Source organism: Chelonia mydas, chromosome 6 (genome assembly GCF_015237465.2).
Source record: "Chelonia mydas isolate rCheMyd1 chromosome 6, rCheMyd1.pri.v2, whole genome shotgun sequence".
In the NCBI taxonomy this organism is placed as follows: Eukaryota; Metazoa; Chordata; order Testudines; family Cheloniidae; genus Chelonia; species Chelonia mydas.
In genome coordinates this window covers 130,054,025-130,065,562 of record NC_051246.2, presented here as the reverse complement: position 1 = coordinate 130,065,562, position 11,538 = coordinate 130,054,025, and the positions used below count along the sequence as shown (strand labels likewise).

The window sequence follows — 11,538 nt, the reverse complement described above, 5'->3', positions numbered from 1 at the left end:
GTTGGACTAGATGACCTCCTGAGGTCCCTTCCAACCCTGATATTCTATGATAGTTGTTTGATGATACCCCATATAGGTTCCAGTGTGAGTTGGGGGTAGGTGACAACTAGGGGTTTGTGGTCAGATGGGCTTTTCTTTCTGTGTTAAAGCAGGTTCTCTCAGGGTATTTGGGTGGCCCATTCTATGATATGATCTGGTGAAGAGTCTGTTTGGAGAAGGCGTTTTAACTGTGTTAAGGTATATATTCTGGACCTTCTCCTCAGAGCATATTCTGTGGTATCTAAATGCCTGGCTGTAGATAACAGGTTTCTTAGTGTGTTTGGGGTTGTTACTGGATCTGTAAAGGTAGGTGTGGGGATCCGTGGGTTTTCTGTAAATAGTTGTCTGTAGGGTTCCATTGTTGAAGCTGATCAAGGTATCCAGGAAATTGAAGTTGGTGTGGGAGTGTTCCAGAGAGAGTTTTAATGGACTGATGGTTGTTGAAGCTTGTGGTGGAAACCTATGAAGTTGGTCCAATAAAAGATATTATATCCCCTGACTTGTCTCTTGAATATCCTAGGACCCATACGGCTACAACAACACTGAATACAGTATTCTCTTCAGGCAGGGACATGTTACTTGTACTTCAGAGAGGGCTAAAGTAGCCTGAGGAGAGATTTCCTTCCTTCCCTCCACCGTTGAGATACTCTGGGCCAAATTCTCTGCTGGTGTAAATGGACACAACTTCACTAACTGCGATTCACTAGCAGAGAGATTAGCCTCCAGTGCACAACCTGCTGGGTTCCTAGTTTTGGCTCTTAAAAAAGACACATTTGCAAGTTAGTATGTGTATGGAGGGTAGGGGAAGCTATAAAGAGTGTTAGTACTGTCATTCTTTTGGTACCAATTGTTTAATTATAGAATTGGTTATTTGTGCAGCTGTTTGAGACCTTGGCTAAATGCCACTTAAATAAATATAAAAGCCCTGTTAACTCAGTGGATATTCAGCCAGTTTTGCCGGTCTCATCTAATTAAGCAGGGAGTTTGAGATTTTGATGGGTCTCAAGGCAACCAGTAACAATGCAGCTAAGCCCAGGGATATTTGGCTCATTGTTTGACTGCAGATAACACAGTAGTTGAATTGTCTTTTTTTCTTCTTCTTTTTTATTTAAATGCTTTACATGTTTTCTAAAGTTGGCACGAGTCACCTGGGGATTCATTATTGGATACTATGCTGAGAATAGCAGGGCAATATAAAACATTTATCTAAAATCACACTGAGATGAATGGAGAAAGGTGGTTTGTTTGTTTTTTGGTCTATTCATCCATCATTATGATTAGTAGTAACCTGTAGGGAAATGTAAAAACAGCCATGAGGACCATGAACAAAAGATCTTCATTAAATATTGTGATTTATAGCACCTTGTGAAGCTCATACATAGTCATTTGTATATCATCATAATGAACATAATCTTTAGGGGATATTTTTACACCTATTTTTAAGCAAGGAGGTGCCTTATTTTATTTTTTAAAAATAGTTTGAAGGGAATAAAGCCCCACTAAGCCAGAAATACATACATTTCTATGTATGATAACACAAACTGGTGGTTTGTGTGTAATTAGTTCTTTTCCTTGGTTTTTCTGTCTAGGTTTATTTTCGCTAGGGCTTGAGGAACAGTTTGCTGTGAGTGGAGTTGAGAGGCATGGAAATGCTTATCGGCAAACACAAGACTCAGGAAATGTTAGAATTATCAATAAAAACACAATAAAGGCAGAAGTGTTCAAGATATATTTCTATTCTGTATTTGGGGAAAAATAGATGTAATCTTATCATATGATGATGACATTCCTTACATTCTAGTAGTATCTCAGGACAATGTTAATCAGCTTCGAAAGTTTCAATATTTTAAAATCAGGAGATCCAGAAAACTTGCATTGAAGAGTTTTTAAACGAGCTGGCTGGGAAGCTCACTCGACCATTAATGTTGATTTTCAATAAGTCTTGGAACACTGGCAAAGTTCCAGCAGACTGGAAGAAAGCTGGTGTGCCAATATTTAAAAAGGGTAAATGGGATGACCTGAATAATTATAGGCCTGTCAGGCTGACATCAGCTCCAAGCAAGATAATGGAGCAGCTGATATGGGACTTGATTAATAAAGAATTAAAGGAGGGTAATACAGTTAATGCCAATCCACAAGGGTTTGTGGAGAATAGATCCTGTCAAACTAATTTGATATCTTTTTTTTATGAGATTACAAGTTTGGTTGATAAAGATAATAGTGTTGATGTAGATTTCTGTAAGGCATTTGGCCTGGTATCACACAGCATTTAATTAAGAAACTAGAATGATATAAAATGTATATGGCAAACATTAAATTGATTAAAAGTTGGCTAACTGATAGGTCCTGAAATATAACTGGGGAATCATTATGCAGCAGGTGTGCTTCTAGTGTGGTCCTGCAGGAATCTGTGCTTGGCCCTGCTCTATTTAACATTTTCTATCAATGACCTGGAAGAAAACATAAAATCATCACTGATAAAGTTTTCAGATCACACAAACATTGGGGGAATGGTAAATAATAGAGAGGACAGGTCTGTGATGGGGTGGAATAGGCCATGAGGCCCCCTGCTGGAAGCCTTATGGCCCTGCCACACCCCACCCCAGAAAAGGGCAGTAGAGAGGTCCTCCAAGCTGCCTAGAGTGTCTGTGTGGGAAGCAGCCAATCAGGGCCCAGCAGGCTAGTATAAGAAGAGCTTCAGGGCCAGAACAAGTTCAGTTCCTTGCTAGAGCTGGAGAAGTGTGTGGTTGGCTGAGGGAGCTGTAGGACCTTGGATGAGGCAGTGCTGCCAGAAGTCGGGGAGAAGGAGCCCTGAGCTGCTTGTAGGGACTACATCAGGACAAGGCCTTGAGGTAAGGGTGAAGATGGCCCAGGGCCATGGGGAAGTGGCCCAGGGAATTAGAGCAGCAGCATGACTTAGATAAAGAGACACAGTGACATCTGCTATCTAAGGGTTTCCCTGGGCTGGGACCTGGAATAGTGGGTGGGCCTGGGTTGTCCTACCCCCACCCCAATATCCCATTAGTCACTGGGGGAAGTGGTCTGGGCATTGAGGAACCCAAGAAGGCAAAGACATTGTCTTCAGGAAAGGTGCCCTGGAGCAGGGACCAACTGAGAGAGATGTTACAGAGGGCCCCCCCTCAGGGACCAACTGAGAGACAGACCCCTTTTGGAGTTGTAACCTGAAAGGGGGTTGCTTTGCTTTATCTCACAGACAGACTGTGTCTGACTCGGCTGGAGGGTTGAGTCAGTGAAGACCCACCACAAACAGAGGGAGAGTACAGGCACGTGCACTTGGCCAGGGGCACCTGCGAGAGGTGGGTGCAATCCTGTTACAAGGTCACTGGTGCAGAGCGATCTTGATAAGCCAGCTGTAAGAAAAGAATATGGATTTTAATATGGCTAACTGTAAATATATGCACATTGGAACAAAAAATGTAAGCCACACTTACAGGATGGGGAACTCTGTCCTGGGAAGCAGTGATTCTGAAAAAGACTTAGGGGTGCTGGTGGATAATGAGGAGAATACTAGCTCCCAGTGTGATGCTGTGGCCAAAAGAACTAATACGATCTTAGGCTACATAAACCAGGGAATCGTGAGTCGGTAGGTTATTTTCTTGCTGTATTTGGCACTGATGCAGCCAGTGCTGGAATAGTGTGTCCAGCTCTGAGGTCCACCATTTGAGGAGGCTATTGAGGGCTCAGAGAAGAGCCATGAGAAAAAGAATTAGGAAACACGCCTTAGTGACAATTCAAGGAGCTCGATCTGTTTAGCTTAACAAAGGGAAGGTTGGGGTGGGGGAGGGTCAGTCTTTAAGTAGCTATATGGGAAACAACTATTCAATAACGGGCTCTTCAGTCTATTAAAGAAAGATATAACATGATCCAGGGGCTGGAAATTGAAGCTATTCAAATTCATAGTAGAAATCAGGCTTAAATTTTTAACAGTGAGAGTAATTAACTATGGGAACAAATTGATGATGGATTCTCCATCAGTGACAATTTAAAAATCAAGTTTGGATGTTTTGCTAAAGAATATACACTCAGAATTATTCTGGGGCAGTTCTCTGGCCTGTGCTATACAGGAGATCAGACTACATGATAACAATGATCCCTTCTGGTCCTGGAATCTAAGACTGTCATGGTTCCTTCCCCACTCTGAACTCCCGGGCACAGATGTGGGGACCTGCATGAAAACCCCCTAAGCTTATTTTTACCAGCTTAGGTTAAACCATCCCAAGGTACAAACTATTTTCCTTTTTCCCTTGGACCATTTTGCTGCCACCACCAAGTATCTAATAGATATATAACCAGGAAAGAGCCTGCTTGGAAACATCTTCCCCCCCCAAACCCTACACCCCCTTTCCTGGGGAAGGCTTGATTAAAAATCCTCATCAGTTTGCATAGGTGAACACAGACCCAAACCCTTTGATTTTTCATTGTTCTTAAGATCCATCATGTTCTTAAAAGAACATTTTAATAGAAGAAAAAGTAAAGGAATCACCTCTGTAAAATCAGGATGGTAAATACCTTACAAGGTAATCAGATTCAAAACATAGAGAATCCCTCTAGGCAAAACCTTAAGTTACAAAAAGACACAAAAACAGGAATATACGTTCCATTCAGCACAGCTTATTTTCTCAGCCATTTAAAGAAAACAGAATCTAACACATCTAGCTAGATTACTTCATTCCTGTTCTGTCCCCGGCAAAAACATCACCCAGACAGAGAGCCTTTGTTTCTGCCCCCTCCAGCTTTTGAAAGTATCTTGTCTCCGCATTGGTCATTTTGGTCAGGTGTCAGCAAGGTTATCCTAGCTTCTTAACCCTTTACAGGTGAAAGGGGTTTTTCCTCTGGCCAGGAGGGATTTTAAAGGTATTTACCCTTCCCTTTATATTTATGACAAAGATCAAGCCACATATTTGATTCCCAGTTTGCATCCTTTTCTCCTTCTTTATTGTTCTGATTACTGGTGGTATAGCCAAAGGCCTTGATCTTGAAAACACTGAAGCACATGAGTAACTTTTGTGCATGTGAATAGTCTCATAAAACTCAATGGGAGTCTTCACAAGCTTATGAGGAGTCTGGTGGCACCTTAAAGACTAACCGATTTATTTGGGCATAAGCTTTTGTGGGTAAAAAACACTTCAGATGCATGGAGTGAAAATTACAGATACAGGCATAAATATACCGGCACATGAAGAGAAGGGAGTCACCTTACAAGTGGAGAACCAGTGCTGACAGGGCCAATTCAGTCAGGGTGGATGTGGGCCACTGCCAATAACTGATGAGGAGGTGTCAATACCAAGAGAGGGAAAATTGCTTTTGTAGTGAGCCAGCCACTCCCAGTCCCTCTTCAAGCCCAGATTAATGGTGGTAAGTCTGCAAATGAATTGTAGCTCTGCAGTTTCTCTTTGAAGTCTGTTTTTGAAGGCTTTTTTTTGTTGAAGGATGGCTACTTTTAAATCTGTTGTTGAATGTCCAGGGACATTGAAGTGTTCTCCTACTGGCCAAACCAGACAGTCTCTACGTAAAAGAATAAATGGACACAAATCAGACATCAGGAATGGTAACATACATAAGTCAGATTTAAAAGTAGCCATCCTTCAACAAAAATACAGACTAACATGGCTACTCCACTGATACTTGGCTTCACAAGCTTAGGTGCTTCATTGATTTTTAAGGTGAGAAGGAATGGCTATGATCATCTAATCAGACCTCCTACATAACCCAGGCCATAGAATTTCAGCAAGCAAGTCCTGCAGTGGCGGGAATTACAAATATGTGCACGTGCCGTTTTTTCAAAAAAATTTCAAACATAAAATTTACAGAAATGAAATCTCTGGGGTGAGGGGGAAAGAGAACAAAAGTGTACAACTTGTTTACATTTTTATTTTCTGACTTTTCCTGTAGTGCAGTCTTGAGGACTGTAATTGTGGGTGTTTGATTTATTTTTATAAACCACTTGCAATAAAGAATTAACACAATTTGCAAAGCATAACACATAATAAATTTCATATCATAATTGAGTTCCAGTTGTAAATTCTGTTATGATTTTATTTAATTTGGAAGTTTTGTTGTTCAGAGAAGTTTCATATAACTAATAAAGTTACCAAATACCAAACCCAGCCTTTGAGTAGGTTAAAATGCATTAAATACAGTACAGGCAGTTTACGACGTTCAACTTATGACGAACTACACTTATGACGTTTCTGAATTGACACCCTGATGTGACTTATGACTATTGGTTTCGACTTTACGATGCTTCATCCTGCAATGGAGTAGATTGAGATTCCGAGTTACAACATTTTGACTTACAATGCAATTTTCAGGAACCAATTGTGTCATAAGTCCATAACCAGAAGAAAGCTGTGCCAAAGCTGGGGGCTTTTGTTTACAGTGTAGATGGGAAGGAACTGGATGTTCTAATTTATGGGAAATTCTGCCATTTTGAATAATTTTCCATCTCAAAACAAAACATTTGTTTTTTAAATTTCCCATGAAACAAAATTACAAAATTATTTTGGGTCATTGAAACATTTTGTTTCAATAAAATTTAAATGTTTCATTCTGATTTTCACTTTTTAAAATTTTAATTAGCTATCTAAAACAGAAAATCAAAAGGTTGAAACAGAATGTTTCATTTCAAACTTTCCAAAAAGGTTGTAAAAGATTACTCCATTCTTTTTCAAATTAAAGTTTATGAAGATCTGCACTGTTCCATGAAACACTGGCTTTTGACAAATCGGCACTTTTTGACAGAAAAATGTTTTGTCTGAAAATATATACGACCAAATCTAGTTTACAGGGGTTTGAGCAAACTTTTTTTCTCGTCCTCTCTTCAGGTGAGTTGGCAGATTATGAGTTAGTGGTTTGACTGAACTCATGGTGGACTTGAACTACAATGCTGGAGCTGAACGCCCTTGATCGCTGGTCTCCCTGGATCTCTCGGATCCAGATTTGGTGAGTGAAGCCTATTTTTATAATGGATCAGATCAACCCTTCAGAGCAGAATATCTGGACTGAAGAGATTTGAGGTTTGCATCTCATCCCCCAAATCTAGATTGGCCTGAAACTCAATGCAAACCTTATTTGAAACCACCATTTTTGGTCCAAAAGTTGCAGAACTGAACTTTTCCTAGTTTCCAATCAAAACCATAAAATTGGCTCCATTTGATTTGGATTCCAGCTTTGTTTAAGGTCTCTAAAAATACATAAATGGAACTGAATTTCTCCTGGTTTGGGGTTCTGATGCCAAAGTTTAACACAACTAAACAGGCTGTGATTGCGCAGTGTTGTGCTCCTTCCACTTCCATCAAAGGATGGCATTGAAGGCATTTGACACCTCTTGGGAGATGCTCTGCTCAGCACCTTGCAGGATTGAACCCATAGTGACTTTACATCAGCATCTTACCATTGAGGCATTGTAAATAGTTACAAAGAAACCCAATGCTCTTAGGGAGAAAGATGTTTTCACTTAGAAAAGATGGGATTTTGCAAATCTATTTTAATTAGTTTGAGATATTTTTGTTTGTGGAAAGTAAAGATTCCAGGATCATTTCTTTGCTATTTACATGGAGCGGGGCGAGGGGATGGAAATCTGCATTCACAAAGTGGGTGGTTACAAGGAGGGAGGACGTGTCAACAAGAGCATTTCTTCGGGGAATGAAAGGAAGGAAGTGGAAAAAGGTGTAACTAAAATGTGACCTGGCTGGAGGACTGAGGCACAAGGAGAAACCACTGCAAGGCTGGGGCAACCATCAGCTGAGGGTGCAAGAGAGGAAAGAGCCTGCTACCCCAAGCCCAGCTGTGAGGGGAGCACTCCAGCAGGAAGTCAACCCTTCTACACCTCCATTTCCTACTGTTGTCCTACCATGAGCTGTAGTGGGAATCAGTCACTGGTTGGAGGTTCTCAAAAGGGTTGGAAGTATATCTGAACTAAATAGAACCTCTTTGTTCTGGTAAATATCATTAGAGCACTTTTTCTTGTGAGATTTTTCTACTTGTTTTAGGTGGTGGGGCTGGAAACAGCATGAAAAAGGCTGTTATGTGGCATTTTAGTTTTCCCATCCTCAGAATGAGCATAAAATGCTTAAACGTTTTCAGCCACCTGGAAAAGGATTAATTTTGGTTTCAGTTCCAGTTTGAGGCAAAGGCTTAGGCTGGATCTTACTTCACCTCAACCAGCTCATTTATCTGTAGTGACTCTGGGCCACATTCTGGCCTCAGTGGCTCTCAGTGCTACTAAAGTCCAAGGAGAATGTGGAGAAGTTGCTATAATGGTACTTATGTGGAATTGGAATAAATCTACCATGCAGCTTATGTAACTGGTAACTGCAGTGATATGATAGTGTCACAGAACTACCTGCACTGCTAATTGTGAGGGATGCTATAAGTCTAGTATAAAAAGGCAAGCCCCCTATTTAAAATCTAAAGACCAAGTTCTTTCTGGCTTGACGTTTAAATCCGAGCAGAACTTGAATCTAGGTTTTTTACTAAAAAAGCTGATCCAAACTGATATTGCTGAACATAAAAACCCAGGTAGGTATCCAAAACCTAGGTAGGTGGTGGTGGGGAGTAGGGGGGACAAGCTGAATCTGAAGCAGATAGCAAAACGATTAGGGTGCACGTCCATAGCTTAGATGAAACCCAGCAAAACCAAGGAAACAAAACGTAAAGAATATGCAATATTGCCCCTCATACTGTCAGCAGTCAAGGGTATAGTATGATTCTCCCATAACTGTGATATTGATGTGGTTTTCATTTTTAGTGTTCTGGAGAGTTCAAGGGAGAGGTAACTTGGGGACTCCTGGATGGACTTCTATCTGAGCTGTGCATACAGCTACACCTGAAAAGCCATCACTAGGCATGAAATCTGGGGGTGGAAATTGGATCTGCCTTCCCACCGCCTGTACAGAGAGGCTCTCTTCCAAGGGAGGAACTATGGAATGGCCCCTACATAGTGGATATGTTCCACATCTCTTGGCATGTACTCACCCTGACCCATCCCTATGTACCATATCTCCTGTAGAATACTCCCACCGTTGGCAAGCATGACCTATCTGAGGAGCCTTTCATGGGAGACTGATAAATTTTGGACGTGCATCAAATCTGTTTCTTCAGCCCTCATGTGGGCAATGTTGGCATGGAGCTGACTAAATGAATTTAATGCCCAGATCTAGAATTTGCACCTGTGTATGTAATGAACAATGTGGGACCTTGCGCTCTGATTCACAAACGGGTTTGATGTACGTCTGAGTCCTGAGCTTTCACCGTTCCATTAAGTTGAATTAAAATCTTGTAAAGCAGATAAACCCTTTTGTTTTGGGGCATCGCTGGGGTGAGGTAGAAATGTCTACGGGTGGGAAGGTTATTCCATTACTGAACACAGTACTTAGTATTTTGTACATTTTTATGCCATGTCTGGTGCTGGCGGCTGCTGCTGGAAAGAGCACCCTTCACTGAAGAGACCAATGGACTGACCCCGTATGGCATTTTCTATTAAGTCTGTCTAAGTGTGCAGTGTTTGTGAAGGCTGGTGGTTAGTTCAGAATAAAGTTGATCAACTGGTCAGCTTTTAGTATTTTATGCAAATTGATTGACAGAATGGAGCTAGCCATCTGGCTGAATGCTGCTGACATCCATCACCTGCAGATTTCTCAGACTCTGATTTTGATTGCTGTTGCACTCAAAACTCAGCTCTCAGACAGCTTCCTCTCGTCCTTCCAACTGAGATCTGCCTGTGGACATTCTCAAGTGGTCTTTGAGTCTCAGACTGAACCAAGGCAATGCATCAGCAGCCCTGGGAAAGTCGGATCATTTATCATTACGTCTTCTCATGATGTTGCATTAATTAGTTCTAGTCTGCGGGTGCAGTGGGGTGAAGTGAAAGACTTTTATCAGTGATAATTGGCATGGTTTACCAGTAACTTAAAACTGAAGGAAGGGCAGGAGTAATTAATTAACAGATCAGACTTTCTTATAGAGTCCTTTCCCTGTTAAATGGAAAATGCTAATGGAAACTTAAGAATGTTTACTTTCACACTAATGCTTAAGAGTAACTTATCCACAGTGGGGCCTATAATCATTATTGCAAGTTATTCAGAAGTGCTATGGCAAAAAACCCCAATCATTATAAAGGATGCAAAAACACTCCATGAAGCATACTGTGCTCATTTGGAGGAATATAGCATAACTTGCTGACGCTGGAAGTGTGGCACTGTATACATTTATGATGGAGAAGTCTTAGTGACGCAAGACTGCAGAGAATTACTGTTGATATATTTGTATTACTGTACAGCCTGGAGGCTGCAGCTGAGGTCAGGGCCACCTTTGTTCTAGGCACTGTACAGGCACATAGCTCACAATCTAAACAGAGAATATAGGCAAAATAAGGAATATAATTCCCACATTACAGAGCCACAGAGAGATTAAATAACTTTCCTGAAGTCACAACACAGTAAAGAGTACTACACACAGTGGGCTTGCCCCTGACACATGTTGTTTGTGCTGCTGTGAGCGTAGAGGAGTGTACCTTATGAGAGCAGTGAGCTGGTAGTAATGTAAGCATTTGCTACCGCCCTCTGATGTTAAATCTTTGCTTAGAGGTGCAAGGAGCCTGCTGGGTTTTTTGGGGGTGGGGTCTATCATCCAGTCTGCAGGGCAGCAAAGCGAGAATTAGTGAATTTGTGTGTTCACACTTCACCTCAAATGAATGGTGAACAAAGTCTTGCACCGCTGGCTCACTGAGCACGCTCATTCGTGGTAGGGGGACAACGACAGGCCCTAGATCCATCATCTGTGTTTTTATTTCACTATACTTTAAATATCCCATCTATACTCCTGGGTACATTTAAAGGAAAAAGCCATGCAATGTCAAAAGCTAAAGCCATCCCTCACCCACCCAAACTGAGGGCTCCCTCCTGTGAAGTCTTCAGCACCTCCTGCAAGATAAGGAGGCACATGTAAAATTCACCTTGAGGAAACATGTCCCACCAAAAGACTAGATTTATCCATAGAGACTCAGAGCCCTTTTGTGTAATTCAGCAATTTTAAAGTCAGAAAGGACCCCTCTGACCTCCTGCATAACGTAGGCCATAGAATTTCACTCTGATAACCACTGTTCTTTCCTCCTACACAGTGCCAAGCCCAGTAGCTTATAGCTGATCTAGACAATATCTTTTCAAGTGAGATGGGGCCCTTCCTAAAGTTTTCAAGGGATGGAGAATCAAACAAATCCAATAAGTTGTTCTAGTGGCTAACTGCCTTCATTGTTAAGAATATATCTCTTGTTTCTGCTTTGAATTTTTCTAACTTCCACTTCCAGCCACTGAATATTGTTATGCCTTTGTTTGCTGAATGAAAGAGCTCGCTAAGGTCAGATATATTTTCTGTTCCAACAGAAGTATGGTCCAGGACTACAGCTTCTTAACTTTCTTTTTGATTAAACCAAATAGATCAAGCTCCTTGAGTTGCTCACTATAAGGCTGGTTTCCAGAC

General features: G+C 41.3%; 1 long non-coding RNA gene across 1 annotated transcript; it reads left to right on the top strand.

Moving 5' to 3' along the window:
* The first annotated feature begins 2,750 nt into the window (after positions 1-2,750).
* LOC122466405 lies at positions 2,751-10,141 on the top strand. The gene is made up of 4 exons (XR_006291847.1): positions 2,751-2,891; positions 3,254-3,356; positions 6,885-7,002; positions 8,810-10,141. It is a non-coding gene; the product is annotated as an uncharacterized LOC122466405 (long non-coding RNA).
* Positions 10,142-11,538: the final 1,397 nt, after the last annotated feature.